Source organism: Anolis carolinensis, chromosome 2, assembly GCF_035594765.1.
Source record: "Anolis carolinensis isolate JA03-04 chromosome 2, rAnoCar3.1.pri, whole genome shotgun sequence".
NCBI classification, from domain to species: Eukaryota; Metazoa; Chordata; class Lepidosauria; order Squamata; family Dactyloidae; genus Anolis; species Anolis carolinensis.
In genome coordinates, this window is record NC_085842.1 from 150,379,544 (window position 1) to 150,404,162 (window position 24,619).

Genomic DNA, 24,619 nt, shown 5'->3' on the forward strand with positions numbered 1-24,619 from the left:
TATATACAAGATATAGATACAGTACACAGAAAGATACAAGTTACCCAAAAGTCATGAAGCATAGATACAATTTATTAAAGGGTCAGAAACATAAAGTTTAGGGGTTTACAGCTGCTAGTGGTTCTGTCTCGATCTTCTAATTATTTGAACTTGCACAAGTCGAGAAAGGGTCTTTTTTTTTTAAAAGGAGAAATCAAATATTTATTTCTGAGCCCCTGGTGAACTAAAAATCTTTGCCGGGGGGGGGGGGGGGGGGCGGGGAGGTATTGTGGCTTTCCCTACCTCCTAGTCATGTCATTGAGGGAGGCATGAATGAGGGTTTTTATCTCCTGTTTCTCTTCCTTTCTCCTGTCACCTGGTCTGGCTGCTCCCACAGTGAAAGTTGGCCATAGAGTCACACTGGAGGACCTAGAGATTCTTAGAGAGAACATTTTAATTAAATCCACAATAATCAAATCCACAAATATGAAGTGTCAATTTTATAACCTTCATTTCCTCAGTCATTGTAAATGAAATACAGACATGTACTCTTTTTTTAAAGTCTTATTCTTTAAATATACATCTCTTTTGCTATTTTCATTCCTTCTCGATTGAGCAAAAATCATATTAAGATTAAAAACCAAGAAATTAAAAAGAAATAAAAACCAACTTAATGAAGAAGAATAAGCCTGCATATAATAAACTGAAAGTACACCAGCTAGAAACTATCTATTCAAAAACATTTTGAAAAGATGAACAGATATCTAAACATGCACATTCTTTATAGATGAATTCTATGTTCTGTACCTTCAAATGTTGAAATGTCCTTCATCCGTTGAATAATAGTGTGTGCATTTGTCTTTCCAGTGCTGCAATATATAACTTTTTAACTATTGAAAGGGCATGGAGAATCCATTTAATTGACTAAATGTCAATTTCTAAGATGTGGGCAAATAGTTCAAGAGCATGCATCTAGCCACAAAATTTTAAGATTGCAAGAAAACAAAATTAATGTGACCGATAAAATTTTTCCCAAAGGAGACCACCGTGGAGTATAACCAGACCACATCTTTAAAAGATACATGAGGATAATTATGGCAGCAATAGCAATTAGCAATATTTAAATCAGACGTATTTAAATCTTTGCCAACTAAATACCATGGAATTCAGTATAAATGAAACCAGAATCTCTATAATGTCAGTTGGAGCTTAAAAGCCAGACATTTTCAGGTATGAAATTAGCTGTAATCTACTGGTTTATGCAAAGTGGGACTGTCTACCTTGCCATTGCATTTGTTCTTAATGTCACAAAAGTGAGTTTTGTAACCTAACAGATTGGTCAAAATGAGCAAAAACAAGCAAAACAAGGAATGGATAAAAAACTTTCTGTAGCAGAAAGAGGTAAACATTTTGTAAGGTCCAACATGAGACAAAGAGATATACCTTATGTACTCTGACAGGTTGTTTACCTCACCTAAGCAATCAGAGAAAGATTAACCAATCAAAGCACATCTCCTTGTTTTGAGATATTAGATATTTCTTAAATAAGGTTAAGGAAATAGATTTTAGGATGAAACTATGATAGAAGCCACAGACTGCTACAAAGCTACATCATGCCATTTGTTTCACATATGTGTTTGTTTTGCTCCATCTGTTTTCATGTGTAGATAGGTTACTGAACATCTTATGGAAACACTTTACTTCAAGGTTGTTATTCTTGCTTGGTCAGTAAAAGCAACCAATTTTTCATGGTCTTTTCAAAACAAACACAAACCAAAGTATCTAAACCTTGAAAAACCAGCATCCTGGCATTGTCTTTCAATGTAATGGTGAAATTTGGTGCCATCCAAATGGATTTCTCCTAATGCAGTGAGGCCTTTATTTTTTCCACTCTTCCCTAGATAACTACAGAGCCTCTCAATATTTTCTGGATAGTCTCTATGTTTGATGAAACACGTCAGTGATACACATGTTAGGTGTAGGAATGTGGAGCAATTATATTCTCCTCGTTCTACCAATATAAGCTTATACCAGATTGGACCAAGACATGTTGCTGTCTAACTGTACGTGCTGTTCCAGTGACAAGATGGAATGAATCAAGAGCAGTCATTTTGGCCCCTGAGGCATCGGGATCCACGAGCATCTTTCCCCATCCCTGACTCTAAATATACACAGTCAGCAAGGTAAATACACAAAACCTGCCAATGGAAGCAGCAACCTCTATTTAATTGTTGATGGGAAGCTTCCACTGGAAATCATCTATTGGACAGATGGCAAGCTACAGACGTCACACTCAACCCCTGGAACGATTCCATCAGCGTAGCCTCCGAAAAATCCTACAACTCTCTTGGGAAAACAGGCAAACAAATGGCAGCGTGCTAGAAGAAGCAAAGACAAGGATGAGGGAGAGGGCCTTCTCCGTGGTGGTCCCTCAGCTCTGAAACTCCCTCCCCAGGGAGATCAGGCAAGCACCCACCCTGGCAACCTTTAAGAAAGACTTGAAAACCTGGCTCTTCCAGTGTGCTTTCAACAACTGGTCACAAGAATAACCTCCACAGTAAGGACTATTACTGGGCCTGATGTACTGTTTTCTTGCCCTTATTTGGTAATTACTCTCCTCGTTTATCCTACCCCAAATTCCCCTCATATAGTACAGAACTTTATCTACCTCATCAGGTTTTATTCATGCACTCCTTGTACCACTGCCCAGCCTTCTACTATTTTAACTATGGTATTGCTTTAACTTGGCAGTTTTATTTGCCATTATGTTATCGTTTAAAATGGTGGTTCAATTTGTGTTGAATGTCAATTGATGTTTGTTTTTATTGTGAATTGTATTTTATCTTGGCCCTATGTTAGCCGCCCCGAGTCCCTGCGGGGAGATGGAGGTGGGGTACAAAAATAAAGTTATTATTATTATAAGTTATTAAAGACCACAAGCATTGAAGTGATGCTCCTACGCCATCAACTCTGCTGGACTGGCCATGTTGTCTGAATGCCCAATCATCATCTCTCAAAGAAGTTACTATACTCCCAACTCAGGAATGGAAAACAGAATGTTGGTGGACAGAAAAAGAGATTTAAAGATGGGCTTAAAGCTAACCTTAAAAACTGTGGCATAGACACTGAGAACTGGGAAACTCTGGCCCTTGAGCGCTCTAGATGAAGGTCAGCTGTGACCAGCAATGCTGTGGAATTTGAAAAGGCACGAATGGAGGGTGAAAGGCAGAAACATGCCAAGAGGAATGCACGTCAAGCCAACCCTGATAGGGACCACCTTCTAACTGGAAACTGATGTCCTCACTGTGGAAGAACATGCAGGTCAAGAACAGGGATCCACAGGTACCTACATACCCACCGCCAAGACACTACACTTGGAAGGCCATCATACTCAGACAATGAGGGATCGCTTAAGTAAGGATCAACCCTCTTTCATACCATATTCTTATGCAACTTATCAGCTGTCTAAACATATCTTTATCTGGATAAATGATGCTGACCACTGATTCATAGATTCTTTATAAATATGGTTATAATACTTTAAAATACAGTCATGTTCTTATATCTGTGCGTTTTGCAGATTTAATTATTCATGATTTGATTAAAATGTTCTCTCTAGGAATCTCTAGGTACCTCCATGGCAGCTCCTATGGCAAATTTCCTCCAGAATCAAGTTGGAGGGCATAGAAATTCCAATAGATGTTTTTAAAAGTCCCTTTTTCATTCACAGTTTTCACTTTCACTTGAGCCCTGTGTTTCTAACCACAGTGAATGTGGAGGGCTGACTGTAGAACCTGGGAACCTGTTGAAGTGTAAAGTTCTGTCAGGGTGCTTGTGTGGAGATCTGGATAGCAGGGTGAGGAAATAAAAGTAGAAAGCTGGGTGGTAACCTAAGGGAGCTTTGCGAACCCATAGTCAATCTATGGTTGTGTAGGTTCAGGGCAGAAGTCACCTCTGGGTGCCAGCTGAGAGAGACTGCACTGCCAGATATAATTAACATCTAAGGAAATATTGGGTGCAATAACTCATTACACAACAGTAAAAAAGCAGATCTACATGTATATGCTTGCATAAAGCTTCCCAGTAAATATATTTGATGGCTGACATCCTATATTGTGATTGTATAGTGTAAATTTACACTCATGTAGCAACACAATATTTGTACTGTACTATTCTGCTCAACACTACCATTATACAACCAATTCTGTTAGCTGCCAGTGTTCTAATTTATTGTGACATCATGCAATGGAGAATGCACAGTATCTTTTTCTGCAGTCTGAGTAAATAAATTGGTCCATTGAAGGCACTGATGAAAGAGATTACCTGTAACCGTGTTTCTCCGAGTGGTCACGTGTGAAATTTGTACATATGGTATCCCTCAGCCTATGCTGACAGCTTATGGAATCTTCTAGAGCTATCTTACACATTTTTGGCGGAAGCCTCGCCCACTCTCCTCTTCATGTATATATAACCAATGTGAGGGCTGCCGCCTCAGTTCCCTGCCGCGATGGCAGCAAGGTAAGAGGCATGACAACAGCAAGGAGGATGGGCGGGGATGTGCGAATTTCACAGGTGACCACTCAGAGAAACATGATTACAGGTAAGCAACCTCCAACGTAGTCAACTGTGAAATATGCACATATGATAGATTAGTGAGTTACTAACCTTGGCTTGTGGGCGTCATGCCACCGAAGAAAAAAGTATTGCTCTCCCAAACTCAGCATCCTTCTGAGATGCCTCATCGACCTTGTAGTGCTTGACAAACGTCAATGGAGTGGACCACGCAGCCACGCGGCAAACAACATCCAAGGGCAAGCCCCTCATGAAGGCCGTAGAGGTCAACATAGATCTTGTAGAGTGACCTCTCACGTGTTCTGGCAAGTCCCAGCCCGCTGACTTATAGGCAAGGCAAATTGCGGCAACAATCCAAGATGATAACCGCTGAGTAGAAACAGGAAACCCCTAGCATCCTTGCGGTATTTTAGAAAAGGTCTTGGAGATTTACAAAATTCAGAAGTCCTATCAACATAAAAGGACAGCGCCCTACAAACATCCAACATGTGAAGGGCCTTTTCTAATGAAGAAGATGGATTCTGGAAAAAAGCTGGAAGGATTATTTCTTGAGAAGTATGAAACCTAGATGCCACCTTTGGGAGAAATGCGATATCTGTGTGTAAAACCACCTTATCTTTATGAAAACGCATATAAGGCGCGTCCGAATGAAGAGAACACAACTCACTTGCACGTCGAGTGGAAGTGATTGCAACTAAAAATGCAGTTTTCCACAAGAGGCAGGACAAGTTCGTAGAAGAAAGTGGTTCAAATGGCAGCTTGGTCAAAGTCGAAAGAACTAACTCTAAACTCCAGGATGGGACCACGGGTGCAATTGATGGTCTCAAATTCTTAAAGCTCTGAAGAAAAAGAGCAACCAAAGGATCGGCAAAACAAGATGGAAGACCAGCCTTCCTTCTATACCAGGATATCGCCACGAGGTAACATTTCAACAATGAAAATGACAATCCCGTATCAGCAAGCAAACCTAAAAAGTCCAGAACTACAGGAGACGGGGCAGATTCGGGCAATACCCCCTTACATTGCCCAAATGATGAAAAACGTGACTATTTATAAGTGTATGATCGCTTTGTAGATGCCCTGTGAGCTGCAGCCAAGATCTTTTGCACTGACGAAGATAATGAAGAAGTTATTGTGGTGGACGGATTCGCCACGCTGTTAAGGCAATGCGTGTCCGGGTGCAGAACCATACCCCCTTGGGACGTTAGCAGATTGGGGCGATCCAGTAAACAGAAGTACTCCTCCTTGGACAGCTGTAGCAGTGGTGAGAACCACGGCTGATGAGGCCACCACGGAGTGAGAAGAATACAGTCTGAAAATCTATTAAATTTCATTAAACAGCCCATTCCTTGATTCGATCTTTAAAGCTTTCTTCTTTAAAAGTCTATCTGAATAGAGAGGGTATAGCTTGCCTCTAGAAGGACAGCAGGAAGGGGCCACTCTGGCTTCCCTGGGAAGAAGGGAGTTCCGGAGCTGAGGGGCAGCCACCGAGAAGGAAGGCTCACTCTCTCATTCACACCAACAGTTCTTGTGATGCTGATGGGACCAAGAGAAGGACCTCTCCTAAGGGTCTTGGAGCCTGTGAAGGTTCGTACCAGGAGATAACATCTGCCAAATAGCCTGGACCTGAGCCTCATGTGTGTCAACTCCAACCTCAGAAAGGATTCTTTTTGGACTACAGTCTCCAGATTCCTCTAGATTTCATGGGGTCCCCCAGATTGAATTTTCCCAATGCTGCCTCAACCTGTCTGTGTGGTTGTCTTTGAAAAAGCAGGATCCGCTGCTCAAGGTAAATTGGCACCAGGCAAATGCGCAACAGCAGAAGCCAAATGGACTCCTGTGCCAATTGAGGTCAGTCAATTGCACAGGAAAGAGGGATGAGGTTAGGGAGATGCTCAGCAGTTCCAGCGGGTGGGGAAGAGACGAAAATGAAAGAAAAGCTGTCTAACTGTCTGCTGACAGGATCACTGGTCTTCATCTGTTTTATTGTTAGACTGGCTGCTACAGCTGTGCTGGGTACAATCCCTTGTGAAGGAGGAGGCTTGTTAAATGCCTGGCTTCTCTTGGCCTCCATTGGGGGGGAGAGAATGGGACTCCCCTCTTTTTGTGGGCTTCCCCACATGGTTTTTGCAGACAAGGCACTGGATTCTAGGGGAAAGCAGGTGCTGATCGCATTGTCCATCTATTCCCTTGGCAGGTCAATTTTCTCTTGTGTTTTACAAGGACATTTTTTTCCCTCTCTGGCGCACAGGAAATTTGATCTCATGGCTGATTTATTCACTTACCTGGTCTTTGTTTAAAAGGGATGTTGTGCCTCTTTGTGGCTCCGCCTGGACATGAAGAAAGTGTCCTATTTCAAGGGGTCTCCTGACTTGGGAGGTCTGATGGGGAGAAAGATTTCCGCAGGAGTGCAGAGATTTGGATTTCCACTCTGTGATCTCTCTTCACTTGTTTTTGTGTTATGAACCCTGGAAAGTCAGTATGAAAAGGGGATGTACATAGAGTGGGAAGAAAAATGAACGCTGCTTAAGTCAAGGGTAAGAAAGACTCATCCAGCCACATCTCAAGGGATTGCAACACGTATCAACATGAGGCAGCACAGCTCAAGTTGAGGGATGGTGGGAGATGCAGTCCACTTAGAGGACTAAAGACACCCATGTTCTAAGCTGAATGCTTCGGGAACCTATATCCACATAGCACAGTGCTTTATCTCACACCTCACCTTTTACTGATGGGGTGGCAGCTGCTTTGTCTGTATGTGCTCTTACCTGTACATGTATCTTTTTCATGGAGAACAGGGGGGAAATATGAGGTGTTGTTCCACAGCATTCCTCCTAATATTTCATAGGTGTACAAGTGTGGCCAAGCAACAGAGTGTGGTCAAAATGGTCAAAGGTTTTAAATAGGAAAAATGTCCAGGCTAGAAAAGGTTTCAGTAGTTTGCTTTTGCCTGAGCCTACTGGGAAGGACAGGATTCCTCCAACACCTCCATTCTACTCCCATTGCATTAATTAAACACAAACTATCTTTGGCACTTGAAACTCAGTTTGCAGCAATTAAGCTAAGCTGAGAAAGCAAGTTGTAGGAGGCAGAGAAACCCAGACATTTTAAATGCAGTTGGAAAAGTGAGAAGAAGGGTTTGGATGCAACTCCCAGCATTTCTCAGCTGGCAGGACACAGAATTTGCATCCCCCACTTGAGGAGCACCGAACTTTCCCTCTAGCTGTGCAGGATGTTAATCTTCCTTGTGAAGAAACTGACCAAGATTCTGTCACAGCTACTGAAAACAATAACGCTCAAAAGGCGTAAGAATGAGGATCTCTGGATTTACTTATAACATGTAGTGTAGTGTAATAGGTATATTTCTGACCTAAAACAAAATTTTGCAGAGTGAGGTACAGTACTCCTGTGCAGGACAGCAGCCTACCATGCCACAGTCTTCTCTGGTATAGTCCATTCTATATCCCATGCCACCATTTTTCTCCTCACTTTATCTGCTATACAGAGAATTGAACATGGGTTGGCTTTTAAAATGTTTTCTTTATTTATCTTATATCTGAACTTTCTTCTTATACAGGAGCCTACACACACACACCTCATATATAGTGTGGAGTAGTGTTGTTTAGGGCTGTGGAATCACTCTATTCTATTCTCTCTTCTTGCCCCTTCCCTCCTATTCTCTCTCTCTCTCTCTCTCTCTCTCTCGCTCGCTCTCTCTCTCGCTCTCTCCCCCCCCCCCCCCCCCCCAGTAAACTGGCATTCTATACCCACCCATCACCCACTGGGAAACTGGGCTCTCACTGGATTGTGGAAGTGGCTAGAGAAGTGAGCACATTAATGCAGGGTTGAACAACTGCAACTGGAATAGGGGAAAATTTTCCTCACTATGCACATACAGCTGAAAAAGACATCTTGGAAGTGATTAGAGATGTGTAATTTCTTGGAGTTTAGGATTTTAAGCAACATTTGCAATATACAGTGAGCTAAAGAGGTTGAGGTTGTTTTGTGCCTTAGGACCCTGATAAACTAAGACATGACACCATGCTAGATGGCATTTGGGGCCATAGTGGTCCATGCCCTACATGCTAGATGGCATTTGGGGCCATAGTGGTCAATGCCCTACATGCATACATGGATCCATACATGTGATCCCCACCCTTCCTACGTCTGCCTGCTGCCAAGCTCAGGGTGCCACACTGCTGTCCCTTGTCGGTAAATAAGAAAGGGAGTGGGGAAGTGATGCAGACCATAGAGAGGCAGTTGATCTCAACTTTCAGGGTAGAGGAAAGAAATGAGGCATGACCTCCAACAAAGGACACCCACCTTTTCCTTCCCACATAATCCCACAGCAATTGGAACTTTGTGGTACGAATTGGATCTCCCCTCCTTCCTTTTCCCTCTAGTAAAAAGTTGTAGCAGCAGTCCTTCCTGGGCTTGACATCTGTTGGGTGTGGGAGGATTTTTAATGGAGTGCGGGGACAGAAGGTGAGCCTTATGTGTCCTGTCCAGAAGCAGACCTCTGCCTGCATAAGCTGCACTTTCATGCACATAGGTCACTTACAGAATGTTGGCCAATATAGTCCATTTTTCATCCTTTTTCACAATTGCAGGTCTGGTGATGTTCGGACCAAAAAGAGGTCTCTCTTTTCATGCAACCCACAGGCCACATTTCCTCCCTCTATGCTCTTCTGTTTAATCCAGCTATGCTAGTTTTATTGATGCCTCTATTACTTTGTATAAGCACTTCTCACTCTATTGCTTTAAAAATAGCTCCTGGAGGTGATCCAGAAGCCGATCTATCTATACAACAGAATTGTTCTTTGGGTTCTTTTTATATCTCTGTGTCCTTTTCCAACCGTTCCACATATCCCAAACGTCCCAATATCTTCCTCTTGTGTATGGATGATGCTATCTGGATTAGATACATTGCAAACACTTGAGGAAAAAACTTAGAAACTAAAGTCTTATAAGGAATTATCATGGGAACTGGGCACATATCACCAAGAGAGGAAAAGACTTCCAGGTGAAATATCTGAAAGGGTGTCATGTAGAAGATGGAGTGAGGTCCCATCTACACTGCTAGATAAAATCCAGATGATCTGCTTTGAACTGAATTATCTGGCAGTGTAAAAGTAAAGGTAAAGGTTTCTCCTCAACATTAAGTCTAGTCGATTCCGACTCTGGGAAGTGGTGCTGATTTTCATTTCTAAGCCAAAGAGCCGGCATTGTCCGTAGACACCTCCAAGGTCATGTGGATGGCATGATTGCATGGCGTGCCGTTACTTTCCCCCCTGGAGCGGTATCTATCAATCTGCTCACATTTGCATGTTTTCAAACTGCTAGGTTGGCAGAAGTTGGGCTATCAATGGGAGCTCACACCATCTCACAGATTCGAACTGCTGACTTTCTGGTCAACAAGTTCAGCAACTCAGCGGTTTAACCTGCTGCAGCACCGTGGCAGTGTAGACTTATATAATCCAGTTCAAAACAGATAATATGGATTATATGTCAGTGTAGAAGGGGGCTGAGTTTGCAGCTGCTTCAGAAACATAGGGGCACTTCTATACTGATTACTTAGCTCCGTTTGTAACTGGTATAGAAGAAAGCTCTTTTCAGTGTAGGGATGATTAGATTGGAAACCCTGGAACAAATTCAGGGGCTGGATGGTGCTTACCTGCACCATAGAGATTGCCCTTGAACTGGTTTCAGGGTCTGCAGCATCTGCAATATGACAGCTGCAGAGAATGCAGAGGGGTTTTTAAAAACTATACCCACAATCAGTGTGAGTGCCTCAGGTTGCTGCACAGGGATTCACATTCTGAGAAGTAAATTTTGCCTGCGATGTAGTTTATAGTAGTGCATGCTAGTATAAGGGCTTTGCTTATATTGGTTTAAAACCCTTCAAGTGTGCTTTCTCAGCATGCATTATATAGCTGCTGTGCTTTCAAGCTGACTTCAAGCTACATTAAATGGTCAGTGTGGATGTGCCCTAGGACACAAACCAATTGATTCAAATTATAAGAAAAGAGATTCTACGTAAGATATTTCACCTTAGCTTCCAGACAATGAGACCATTTGTCAGTGGAGTAGCCTACCTCAATAGTCAGGGATTTCCTTCACTGGAGGTTTCCTAAGCAGAGGTTAGATGGCCCCTTTTCGAAAATACTTCAGCAGTAGATTTTAGCGGGAGGTTGTTTAGATGGTCCTTGGAGTCCCTTTCAACTCTAAAATCTGAGTTCAGTGTCTATAAAATTTCTCTTTTCATATTTGAATTAAAACCCTCACATCTGCATAAAGCTAGTATTCATCCAATGATAAACCTTGAGCAATATCAATGCAATATTCTGGATGCCTGAAAGATGTGCTTAACACGGTAGGACATGCATAGAGTATTAACAGGATTAATTGATGCCTTGTCATTCATCCTTAGGTGCTAGCAATCTACATTTCCAGGACTCCCTTGGCATAACAACACATGCCCTTGTCAACCAAGTCTATCAGCATTCTGTTCTTACACAAGTTGAACTGTCATGGATTTCCACAATAAATTTGGCAGGCTTTAGTGTTACAAAGGAATTGAGAAGTCGGTGATCAAAATCCTTCAGCTGTATTGGGCATCTACTCAACCCCCAAAAGAGGGGATATATATTTGGGGAGAGACCAAACTCAAGATGAAAGAAGGGATAAATTTACATAACATCTATATGCTCTTAAGTACATTTGCAACTTTGGATGGGATCCCTATCCTTTCATTGATAATACAATGCCAAAATCCATGGGTGTTCAACTCCCATTATATACAGTAGCATAGCAAAATTATAAAAAATGACAAACTCAGAGTTTGCTTTTTGGAATTTGGATGGCTGAACCTGTGGACTGATGGAAAACTAAGAAAATCAACAATATCAAAATGAACAGCTACTGATTGAACTGATCATCAGTTCATTCTGATACAGTTGATTTTTTCATTCTTCTTTCAATGGGCAGATTATTTTGTTTTGAAGTCCAGTTTTATTGGTGTCTGTTATCAATATATCTTATGGCACTAAGTTACAACAACCAATTACGCTGAGTAGACCAAAAGGATCTTAATTGTAATATGTGTCTTCTAGGGCAAATTCACAGGCCACAAAAGTGGGAGGCTGGAAAGGGAACTAGGGGTCTTTATACATGGTAGAATTAATGTGACACTGCAACTACCATGACTCAGTGCTATGGAATCCTGGGAGCTGTAGTTTAGTTTTTAATCTCTGTCAAGAGTGCAAGCTATCTTCAAACTGCATTAAATGGTCAGTGTAGATGGGGCCTCAGATTAGGGATATTCAACTTGTAGTTGCCACCAGGTGAGGTTCATGTATGGTTGATTGAAAAATGTGATTGTGGTGCATAAATGATTGGTCTTGCAAAATTCAGCCAGTCTCTTTCTTTCTTCATTTCTTGATCCTAGGATACCTTCTCCGCTCTGTGTGTGTGTGTGTGTGTGTGTGTGTGTGTGTGTGTGTAGCAATGTTCTCTGGTTTGTTGTATTAACCTGACTGGTTCAGCCCATTTGCCTTCATTCTCATTTTCATAATCAGCTGGCCCCAAATAAATGTTGATCTTCCAACTTTTGCTTCCTGCTCTATGATATGACACTGTACTAACCCTATTAAAACTTTTTTCTCTGTCGTGCTACTGTTGGATTACAGCCAGACCTCAACCTCAGCAGGCCTGCATGTTAATGTAAGTGCTTAGACACCATTTCCCAAAATATCATGACCTTTCTCTTCCCCTTATAGTTACCTATCCAAATCATAAAGGTTGCCAAATGTTTTCTGACTTACTGCTATTTTATAAGCATAGGATTTTATAAGGTCCTTTCTAAGATTAAATATTTTACTGGAGATGTGTTTTCTAAACAAATGTTTATGGTTGCTGAACACCACCCCCTGGTTTAATGGCTTCCAGTCATGATACGATAGAGTAGGTGACCAGAATGATAGGGAAAGAGACTGGAGTAAAGATCTTTGCATAATATGAAAATGGAAGAGCTTGGAAGAGTCCCTTTTTGAACTATGCCAGAATTTCCAGTCAGCATGCTTGCTAGGGGTGGCAAGGGTAGTAGTTTAAACAGAGGAACCCTTCCAATCCTTGCTATTAGTAATACATTCTTGGATTCCCTACATGAATTCATAAGGAGACACAATGGCATGATTTGCAAACAAGAGGAAGGCTCTCAGTAGATATGGGCAAATTGTTATGTTTGTGAAGGTACCAAGGGAAGAAAGAATCACTTTGGATGGGGAGAATCTTAGGATGCAAGTGAATTTCAAAACCGTCCACGTAAGAGTTGCTGTGAGTTTTCCGGGCTGTATGGCCATGTTCCAGAAGCATTCTCCCCTGACGTTTCACCCACATGCTTCTGGAACATGGCCATACAACCCGGAAAACTTATAGCAACCCAGTGATTCTGGCTATGAATGCTTTTGACAACACAGCCCACATAAGACTGGTTGGCTGACTGGAATAGCGGCCACCTGGGTTGCAACGTTTTGCATGGACAGATTTCCCTCCACAAAAGGTTGGGTGACAGGACCTTGGCATGACCAGCAACACCAGAGGAGTTCAAAGTGAAGGGCCCGGTCTCTGCTCTCTATGTGCACCCACACATGCATGCCTCGGCTGGAAAAGACTTCAAATAGAGAAACAGATGAACTCTCTTAAGGACCGCAGATGCTGTTTTCTGGCAAAGCATCTTTCTGAATTGAGCAGAAAGGAAAGCATCACAAGCAGATGAAGATGTTCAGGCTCTGAGAGTGGGAGGCAAGCAGCAAGGTGCCCCAAGGATCTGCACCAGGGAGTAAATTGTTTTGTGAAGATTTCATGTACTGATGTAGAAAAGAGGCAAAACAATCAATACTAAAGTAGACAGCAAAAAAGGACATTTTTAAAGTAGCTGAAAAAGTGGGAAGACAGAGGATTATTTGAAATTGTCCCTGCTAAATCAGGACTCTTGAAGGATTCGTATGATTGGAATATACATATGATTAGAATACGGGAAAGGACAACATATCCCTGGAGACTCAAACTAGTGGGTTCTGGGAGTACACCTCTGTTATAGCTAAAGTTAAGTTGCTTGAAAACTTGTTTGTAACCAGTAGTAATATTTCGTCAATATAGAAAGAGAAGTACGTTTAGTCATCTTGCCCTGAGCATAACATCAACTTTCAATGGAGTTTGTTAAAGTAACATTAGAGTACCAACAAGATCATGCAACCAAAAATAGGGTAACCAAGTAACAAAGGTAATGTAGAGTGAAAATGGGGTGAAAAATAAAACATTCTTTTTTAAAAATCATGGTACTTGCTAAATAGATCAGTTCATGAAGCTGAGATTTAAAAGTAACTAGAAAGTGCAACTTTTTACATATGTACTCAATGGGGCTTACTTCAGAAGGAGGGCTGTGCCAGGATTGGAGCCTAAAAATATCACGTCACCCCTGCTCCAGTGGACTGCCAGGGTTCTGAAAGAGAGAAACATATGCAAAGGATCTGAGGTCAGTGTACTACCTGCTGTGGTTTCTTTATTTTTCCAACCACATTCCTGAGCAACAGCTGGGATGGAAAAGGAAGGAAAAAAGGGGGAGGCAAACAGATTCTGGAGCTTCGAAATCACATCTCACTAAATGACAGCAGTTTTGACTACAGTCCACACTATCCTTAGGCAGCATGGCATGCCAACCTGGTTGGGGATGATGGAGTTCAAAGGAATGTCACATTGGGAAGGAATTAGTACCAAATACCTAGCCAAAAGAAAAGATAGGCAAGGTAATGGCGGGAAACACAGACAACTGCTGCACTACTTTGTTGTATTCTAACAGACAAGCCACAGGCTCCCTTAAGAGTCATGCGGAAGGCAAAGGAAAGTTCTTTTACCAATTAAGTTAGTATTAGCATCTGCTCATCTTTGCTTTCAGATGTCTGAATCTTTGAGTAATAGTCCATCATTTCACTTCCAAATTTCCAGACCACCAGCATTGTTAGTAATTTCTTAATGCAATCTTTACTCTTTGATGGCTGATCTCTCATGTGGAGGGTCTTGAGACTGATATGCTGGGAAGGCAGTCTCAAAAGACAGCTCTTCCTTCCAGGTTAACAGACTGTGCTATGCTTGTTTTCTTGCAATTACATTTCATAGTGTCCAGTAGAGTTTGCACCCAGGTTAAAGCACACCCTTCAAACTGCCCCTATTAGGCAGACACTGTCCTAATTAATCTTCTGTCATCCCACTTTCTCAACTACTTTAAAAATGCCCCATGTTCCCTTTCCTCCTTCCACTTTTCCCCCATTGCCTTCAGATTACTTCTGCTGCAGCAAATTGAATTCAAAACACAAATGTAGTTTGCACTGAAATAACTCACCAGGAGAAGGGAGGGGGCTGAAACTTATACTTCCCAACAGAGTCTGGCTATAGCAAACTGTAGCACCCTCACTTAGACTATGTGTTTTTCCCCATTTAATAACTTATGTCTTCTTAAGCACATTCTGATGTTGCTCAGGCTGGATCCACGCTGCCAAATAATGCAATTTGACCTGCATTATATGGTCATTGTAAATCCATATAATGCAGTTTGAGCTGCATTGAACTGCATTAGATGAATCTATACTGACCATATAATTGCAATTCCAGCTGCATTATTTGGCAGTGCAGATACAATCTTTATTTAGTTTTCATTTGTGAAATGCTGGACAGTATGTAAATGTACAAATGATTACAGTAATCAATGGAGACAAATTAAGATGCATTCAGGCCATGTAACTATAGCATTAAAACTTCTCCCCCTATTGTTTTATTCTAATAGATCTAAGGATAAGGGCAATTTTGTTGTTATTGTTTAGTATTTAAAGCCCCTGGGCACACATAATCTGAGGACCAATGCTGAAGGTTGCTTAACATCTAGCACTGGATGGAGAACTTGCAGCCTTTCCTTGATAAATCAGCATCATACAAAAAGAGAAAACAATGCATGTACAACCAGGTGGGGAATGCTTTTGCTTGAACCAATGAAATGCCACAGAAGAATCTCCTTGTTCTCCTACTGAACCTGATGGCAAGTTCTGGAGAATTCATACACTTTTAGATAGTATATGTTTGTTGTTGTTTCAACATTGTAGCTAACCAAGGCCAGATCAACACATCTTGCTCTTAAGGCAGGGCAGTTAAACTTTAAGTCCTGCTTAAATCCAGCCAAGTTATTTTAATACTTGAAGGAGAAAATCCCACATGTACTTCTTGTCTCCAACAGTAAAAATACCATAGCAACAAATGAAATAATCAACCACATGCTGCCTCTTTCAAGACACCCAGAATCTGCCATCTGAGGCATGCACCTCATTTGTCTAATGGTAGAGCTGGAGCACTTCTCAGTCCTACTGGAGGGTCGTCCTCATTTCTGATCCTTGATTTGCATTCAGCAAGTGGAGGCAACACCCTACTAGGAGCTCTAAAAGTGATCCTAAATTGATGAAGAGATGGTGGTGACTTTTACATGTATCATTCCCTTTTGGATGCTGCTCAGCGCTTATCTGGTTTTTTCCCCCTCTGGTGCACAAGACTACACAAGGGACAAATCACACTTTATGAATGTAACACGCATGTCTCCTGTGTCTCACTGTGGGCGGGAATATTTTGGATCAGGTTGTGATCTCTGGGCTTGAAGCCATTGCCAAGAGTCATTGAGTCCTGCATCTGTTGGAGTCAGGGGGACGGAGGCCACCCGCTTGCTCTTTGTGTGGGGATCGGCAGCGCCACTGCCTCCCTCTCTCTTTCTTTCTTGCCCAGCTGTTTGGATCCCCTTTATTATGTGGCTCTGACAGCATCTGTCTGACCTGCAGCTGGAGAGCTACAAAAGGACTTTGTCAGTTCCTTTCAAACACATTGCAGAGGCATGTCCCTGTAGGCTTCAGGAGCCAGCTATTGTTCCAGAGGCGAGGCAGGGAGAGGCGGGTGGTGCCGTTTTATGTGATTGGTTCCAGACGGAGGATTTTGCACTTACCATGGGGACTGGGATTGTGCGGAGGTGCAGGGTGGAGTGGGAGAAAAGAAAGAACATAATGAAGCACTGAGGTCAAAAGGGATACTGGCTGAATGTCCAACCTTTCTTCTCATCAGAGGGGACTCCTCAAATGAGGAGCCGGAATAGCTTCCAGGGAGGCTGCTGTTAGCTTTCTGCAAAAACAGCTGGCCTTGTAGTCAGCAAATATTTACAGCCAAGCATACCAGCAATAGCCATGTACTCTGCACAGCTCAGTGTACTAAAGAGTGGGTCCTTATCTCTCTAAAGTGTGTGTGCATAGTACGTACATCTTCCGGTAGCTCCATACCTATTTGTCATTATTAGCAACATACATTGTCCATAATGGGCCACATGTTTGCAAAGAGGGTTGGTATTATTGCAGGCATTTCATGGCTGTGTAGAGAGTATCTTCCTCTCTGACACTCCCAACATAATTCAATTCTTCTCCACATTCCACTACTTAAAAAGCTCACTATGGAGAACTGAAATGAATGGATCCTCTCCTCTAGGATATTCCTGCTTGCATTTTTCTCTCCTTTCTCTGCTATCTCTTCTGTGATGGATTTTAGATTGCAGCTTCCTCGGGGCAGGGACTTGTCTACTTATAGTTAGTAAAGCATCAGATTCACAATGGAACTATAGAGCTAAAATTCATCATAGCTGTCATCTGCATCTTTCACATATATGCAAGAAGGCTGCTTTCAGTGATGAACCGATGCCTTAAACCCTCACGGGGAGAAAGATGAGGTATAAATAAAAATAATATTAACAACAACAACAACAATAACAATTTTGTTGTGCCTTTTTGTTTTGTTTTGTTTTGTTTTGGCACAACAAAACATTGCATGGAAAGTTCCTTGACAAAATTGAAGGAAAAGCTGACAAGGAGAAGACCTGGCTATGGCTCACGAATGGGACCCTGAAGAAGGAGACAGAAGGCCTGATCCTTGCAGCCCAGGAGCAAGTCATCAGAACAAATGCAATTAAGGCCAAGATTGAAAAATCAGCTGATGACCCAAAATGCAGACTCTGCAAGGAAACCGACAAAACCATTGATCATATCCTCAGCTGCTGTAAGAAAATCGCACAGACAGACTACAAACAGAGACACAACTATGTGGCCTAAATGATTCATTGGAACTTATTCCTCAAATACCACCTCCCAGCAGCAAAGAACTGCTGGGATCACAAACCTGCAAAAGTATTGGAAAATAAGCACGCAAAGATACTGTGGGACTTCCAAATCCAGACTGACAAAGTTCTGGAACACAACACACCAGACATCACAGTTGTGGAAAAGAAAAAGGTTTGGATCATTGATGTTGCCATCCCAGGTAACAGACGCATTGACGAAAAACAACAGGAAAAACTCAGCCGCTATCAGGACCTCAAGATTGAACTTCAAAGACTCTGGCAGAAACCAGTGCAGGTGGTCCCAGTGGAGATGGGCACACTGGATGCCATGCCAAAAGATCTCAGCCGGCATTTGGAAACAATAGACATTGACAAAATTACGATCTGTCAACTGCAAAAGGCCACCCTACTGGGATCTGCACGCATCATCCGAAAATACATCACACAGTCCTAGACACTTGGGAAGTGTTCGACTTGTGATTTTGTGAAATGAAATCCAGCATATCTATCTTGTTTGCTGTGTCATACAATAATAATAATAGATGTAAAGGACTGGAGATTATGACATGTCTGATTCCCTGCAGCATGACTTCCAGGTGAAGGGGCTGTTTGTTTGTCTTGGGGAATCTGAGATGTTAGACTCAAAATAACACTCAGTTGGGGTGATTCCATCATAAATACCCAATTTCCCCAAAAATAAGACAGGATCTTATATTAACTGTTGCTCTAAAAGATTAGTTAGGGCTTGTTTTCAGGGGCAGTCTTATTTTTTCAAATAGACTTTTTAAATGAACTGTATCTAGGGCTTATTTTTGAAATAGGGCTTATATTTTGAGCAAGGTTGAAGGCTGAAAAATCATGATAGGTCTTATTTTCGGGGTAGGTCTTATTTTGGGGAAAACAGGATATAGCAGAATATCAGAAGTAAACTCCTTAACCAGCAGAAACTTATGTGTGGTAAGCTAGGAAAAGCTTCCATTCATCAGGATGGTTTAGGATTGCAGTCAGAACTTTAGATTCAAAAATATTTATTGAAGTAAAAGACATACATTATTGATAGAAAAGGTCTTGGAGCTAACTAGGTTATTAAGTCTCATCTTCTAAGAGAGGTAACAAAAGGTAAAAATTCAAAAGAAAAAATCCATACAGCTACATTTTGCCTACAGAGAGCAAAATGTGTCCTTACTAGAAGGAAGAAAAGGCAGAAAAACAATGGCGAATGGTGTGGACCACATGGCTAGCCCAGGGCAATAAAAATACCTTTCAAAAGGAAGTTATCTCACAGATTCCATTGCTACATCTTCAAAGGGGAAGAGATAGTGGTAAGCAGGAGGAGGAAAGGCAAAGCCCTTTCTGGGAAAGCATGCATAGGAATGTGGGGGGGGGGGGGAGGAATCTCTCAGCCTCGTCTTATCTTTAGTCTAGCTACTCATTGAGGTCTGGAAACATGATGACACAAGAGACTTGTGCAGTCCAGGGATGAAAAAACCCAACAGTTTGCCCTGATGAATGAATGTCAGCCATTCATTTCTGTAGGAGACCAAATTAAGGAATGTACATAGAAACAAGACAGAGTGGAATTGAGTGAAAGGTATTTCCAGTCCTTCGTAACCCCATTGATTTCTGGTTCCTTCAGATAATTTGTATCCCAGATTATCTTCCACCTTCCTTCACAAGCTTCATTTTGGTTGAAAATAGGAGAAGACATAATTCTTCAAAGCATGGATCTCACCTCAGCACCAACATCACCAAACAATCCTCATTTTGGAATAAAAAGAAAAAAATGTCCTTGTATTTGGATATTCACATCAAGTGTCCAATTGTCTGCATGGAAGAGTTATCAGTGATCAACTACAGTGTCACCCCCAACAAATGACCATTCACATACTGAGCTAAACTTTCTCAAGTGCACATATGGACCAGCCTTTCTTGCAGTGGGGTCAAAAACTGAGCAAATTTAATGATCTACAGTGAGAACAAATATAAGAAAACTTTTCAAAGCTCTAGTCTAACATTCTAGTATCTGGGCAAAAGGAGTTCAGTGCCAAGGTATGGAAGAAATAAGCAACAAAGAAAGAATAGAGGAAAAACCACCTTCCAGGTGTAGAGCCATTGTCCAAGATACTTTGCAGCCTGAGGTGATAGAGGAGACTGTGTTTCCCACTCCAAATTGACACAGAGATGTCAACTACATCCATAGCTGAAGTTTTCTTCAGTGCTAAAAATCAATGGAATGGCATCCTTGGCTGTACCTGAGGCTATTGAGAGGGCCCAGACCAAGTATACAAGTCTCTCTTCCAACAGAGAGTAACAGCCAGATTTTGGGGGAGGGAGGGGGGGGGATGAGGACCAAGTGATATTTCTGCCCCCAGTATCAGCTGCCCGAGGCTGCTACCTCAGTCTGCCACTTCTATGGCTGAGCCTTGTCACACTGACTTTTTAATTAGACCAATGTCTTAGAGAGAATGGAGACACTAGTTATCCAAGTTTTCTGGCTGAAAAGACACAGATGCACAACGATCTGCTTCAAAAGCTGTGCAGCCTCAAAATAATCCCCTTGGGCAACAGTAAAACAGCAGACTATCAGAAGGAGTGGGAGTGAACAGTCAGAGCGGGATTATGCAGAGAGAGTCATGTATGTCTCCAAACTTCACCACCACCCACGCAATAATTCCCAGATTGAGTGGATCTAACAGATTAGATTAATCTATTGCAGAGATTTGTGTACTACATGATCTTGGTAGGACACCTCTCCTATTCCCAAACCCAAGGTAACTAGCTCCCAGTCTCATATGGCTGTGCAGGAATATTCTCTTCAAGTTGACAAATCTATAAGCTAACAAGATGTGTGGGGAATGGGATGCATGCAAAACATGTATTTGCATTGGCCTGATATTAAGTGGGGAGCGGCAGAGAAAGGCTTAGGTTTATAACAAAGAGAGTCCACAAAGGGGGTGATTGCCTCACCTACTGTAGTTTTGAAGCAGTCCTGCCCAGAGCTCAGTTCCAGTTAACAAAGATGAGCAAGGCAGCGAGGAGCAAGCTGAATGGTGAGAAGCAGGAAGTATTACTGCTCTGTTTGCTCCATTTTGAGTAAAGATGGTACCCCCCCCCACACACACACACACACAAACATATGAAATAATAGCATGCATTTTAATATACAGTATATGTGGTTGCCCAGCACATCTAGGATGCTTCCAGAGAGCTGGTTCCTAGCAACACCAGTCAGAAGTCAGGGTGAAGCTCTTCCATCATGTCTCAGAAAATTGTTTATGGTAAACAAATAAAAAATACACAAGAAGTGGAGAGAAAACTTAAGAGGATTACAAAGAGAAAATGCTAGACTTTTCATAAAATTCTATGTTTGAAGCAGAACAATTGCCCAGTAATAAATGTCTAGTAACAGCCTCCCCCAACAATTTCCCCCTCAGCTGCCAGTTGCTAAGGCATTCTGGCCCCTGAATGCATTGTCTTAAATCCTTCTGTTTCAAAGCGGAATTCTGTTACTGAAAATGGGCGACAGCAGTCAAGCCAAGGCTGTGAAATGTGCAGCCCTTCAGAAGTCAATACACTACACCTCCCATCATGCTTCACCTTTGACCAGACTAACTGGAATTGATGGGAAACTGAGGTTCAAAACATCTGGCAGACTACGGATTCTCCTAGGCTTGGATTAAATGATATTCCTCTTGAAGTAATCATCACTGTAGCATTAAAAAGGTCTACCTCAGAAGCCCTCTTTGGGGACAGAAAACAACAGAACTGGAAACCCACCTGATCAACAAATAATGTCCCCAAATAATCACCAAGCTGGGATAGATGCATCACCTCATTGCAAATAGCTGAGCAAGAATGTTTCTGTACTGATTCTGGCCATCTGTCGGGGGGGGGGGGGGTACTTTGAATGTCATCTTCCTGCTTCTTGGCAGGGGGTTGGACTGGATGGCCAATGAGGTCTCTTCCAACTCTATGATTCTATGATTAAAGAAAGGAATTGGCATGATGTTCACAGTATTAGTGTGTGAGAGCAACTGTTCTGAAATACTACTTATGTATGTGTGTGCATGCAGAAGCTAGCCACTATAGTTTAGAATTGTGCCCTGCCTAACATAATTTCCCTAATTTCATTAAGAAAATAGAATTAAGAATTTGACCTGAATTTGCCATTATTTGTCAATTCTGACATTTTTCTGCCTCCTGAACTCAATCAGATCTAAGTGTGATCTTATCTCCCTTCTTCTCATGGTTTCTTGAATCTTCCTTGTCCTACAGCCTCCTCTTTCTTTGACAGTTTCTGCTGTCTCTCATTGACCCCTCATGGGTGCTTTCTGATAGGAAGCTTTTGCAGCCAGATACTCAACTGCTTCAATCTGAAAATGTGTTGCATCCCAAACCATCAGTTCTGGTACCTAAACTCCATATGTGGCCGCGGTATCCAGATTTCAGATTCTGGAAGCTAAATTGTGCTTTTATGGCTCTGCCTGGCTCTTATCCAAAGCCAAATGTAGAGCCCTAGTATTTAGGACATTTAGGATAGAGAAAATATGACAGTTTGAGGAGTGGGGCTTAGAAGGCAGCTCACAAAACTGTCTTTAATAAACCTGGGCTTAATGCCATTGTCCCTGGAGGGCTCAAAATCATGAGGTTGGTTTAACAATTGTAGAAGTTCAAGCGTTCCTTGGGTTCATTCCGTCTGCGCTCTCTGGTTTCCCAATTCTTGGGGTCATGTTGCAATTATTCCAAAATGTACTGTGAAGTCAGGAGGTTTGGAAACTTCCCTTTTGAAAGGCCACTTTTATACCTCTTCTCTTTCCTGAATTTGCAAAGACGTGGCGGGTTGGGGAGAAGAATAATTTCCCTGTTGCCTTTCTAGCAGAAATAAAACAAATAAAATGAGAAACTTCATACAGAATGGACTAACCTCAAGCACGTTTTGATTAGCTGTTTCAATCCTGTTTTCCTTCCCTGAATTTCCAATGAAGATGGTTAGACAGCTCTCATAGATGTAGGCCCCTGGAAATGCAATGGCTTGTATGTTAAGCCCAAATACTGGAAGGAGAGAGGTCGCATATCTATCTTCTCAGAAGAAGGCCATTCCTCAATCTGAAGACACCATCTGTTTCAAGAGTGGGCGGACAGTCAACATCAGCGAGGCTAGATTATAGGACTCAGGATCCTAAAGAGACACCCCTTCCCACCCACTTTTTGTATTTGTGCAAGCAACCCTTTTGGAGGGCCAGGGTGGCACTGCAGTAGCTCAGACTTGGCAATGCTGCCAAGCAGCTGCCTCCTGAGGTCCCTTTCGATCACAAGGGAGGAGCACTCTTTTGTCCCAGCTGACATGACTGCCACAGTAGTAGTGTCCCCAACGTAACATAAGCATTCTCATTCCCTCTGAGGCTGAAAGATTCAAATAGGATGGTGAGAAATGCTGCTACCTTTGGGGGAGTGGGGAAGAAAGGTTTATGAGCTCCCTATCACCAAGGTACAGGATGTGCCTATGTGTGTATGTTTATGTGCTCACACACCTGTGCATGTGCATGTATAGTGCTAGCAACAGCACAGGGTTCTTAATCTCAGAAGTCCTTGGAGTATTTGTTCCAATTGCATCATTGGAAATGTAGCCTTGGCCCTCAACCTAACTACCTGCAGCCTTTGTCCTAAGTTGAAAAGCCTTCTGCAAGCAACTGGGACTTCTGCAAAGGGAACAATTACTTCCCCAAGGCCTACAAGTGTCATGCAAGAGACAAAAAAGAAAAGGGTGGCAAGGAAGGGAGGGAAAGAATGGGCCATCTTCTTCGTTCTCCTCCTTCCTGGCCCCTGAGAGATTACCTTTGAAGATCTGGGGCCCTTGGGAGAGGGACAGGGTTGTCCAAGTCTTCTCTCTGTGAAAGATATCTAATCAAAGCCTGTTTTAAAAGATAAGAACCTTCAAAATGGAGATCGGCAAAAGTTTTGATGCTAGCAGCCATGTCATGTATTTATTTTTATTTGTTTATAAAATAGTTTGATTTTTGTTTTTAAAAATGCCTCTAGCCTGCAGTCACAGTGTTAGTCAGTAGGTGGCAGACTTCTCAAACCTCCCCTAAAGGCAAAATTATGATTGGAGCCAGAATATGTGAAGTTACTGCTTGGGATACAGAGATCCTTCTACAGAACTCTGAAATAGTTAATCGGAAGAGGAAATGGTAGGGAGTGAGCAGTGGGAAAGGTTAAAGCAACATTGGGGTGAAGGAGAAACCAGTGGGAAATGGAAAGTGAGGTGCACCAGAATAAATACAGTAGGGTCTCACTTATCCAACACTTGCTTATCCAACGTTCTGGATTATCCAACGCATTTTTGTAGTCAATGTTTTCAATACATCGTGATATTTTGGTGCTAAATTCATAAATACAGTAATTACTACATATCATTACTGTGTATTGAACTACTTTTTCTGTCAAATTTGTTGTATATCATGATGTTTTGGTGCTTAATTTGTAAAATCATAACTTAATTTGATGTTTAATAGGCTTTTCCTTAATCTCTCCTTATTATCCAACATATTCGCTTATCCAACGTTCTGCCGGCCCGTTTATGTTGGATAAGTGAGACTCTACTGTAATAAAAAAAAAAGTAGGAGCAAAGGGAGGGTGTCATGGAGCCAAATCCCAGGGCTGGATTTCCAAGCCCTGAATCTGGCTTCATAACATAAAACAACCCTGCAAGCACCTGGCGGGAGAAGATAAAATGAGCCTGGGAACTCAGGGTTGAAAGTATAAACAATTATAATTGATGTAGTGTGTGGGAATGGTAGTAATGTGATCCGGAGGGTGGGGTTTGATGATGATATTTGCGTGTGCTATTACGTTGCATCAGAAGTGATAAAATTGAAT

The 24,619-nt window shown here is 42.0% G+C and overlaps 1 long non-coding RNA gene across 2 annotated transcripts in view; it reads right to left on the bottom strand.

The window, feature by feature from the left end:
* Nucleotides 1-24,337, bottom strand: part of LOC103277789 (uncharacterized) — a 39,700-nt gene extending 15,363 nt beyond the window's left edge. The window contains exons 1-4 of one of the 2 annotated variants that reach the window (XR_010002980.1): nt 22,665-24,334; nt 13,979-14,053; nt 6,837-7,019; nt 283-417 (exon numbers count right to left, since the gene is read on the bottom strand). This is a non-coding gene — a long non-coding RNA (uncharacterized LOC103277789). Of the gene's footprint in view, nt 1-282; nt 418-4,644; nt 7,020-13,978; nt 14,054-22,664 lie in introns of both variants that reach the window. The other variant, XR_010002979.1, reaches the window with a different exon arrangement.
* Nucleotides 24,338-24,619: the final 282 nt, after the last annotated feature.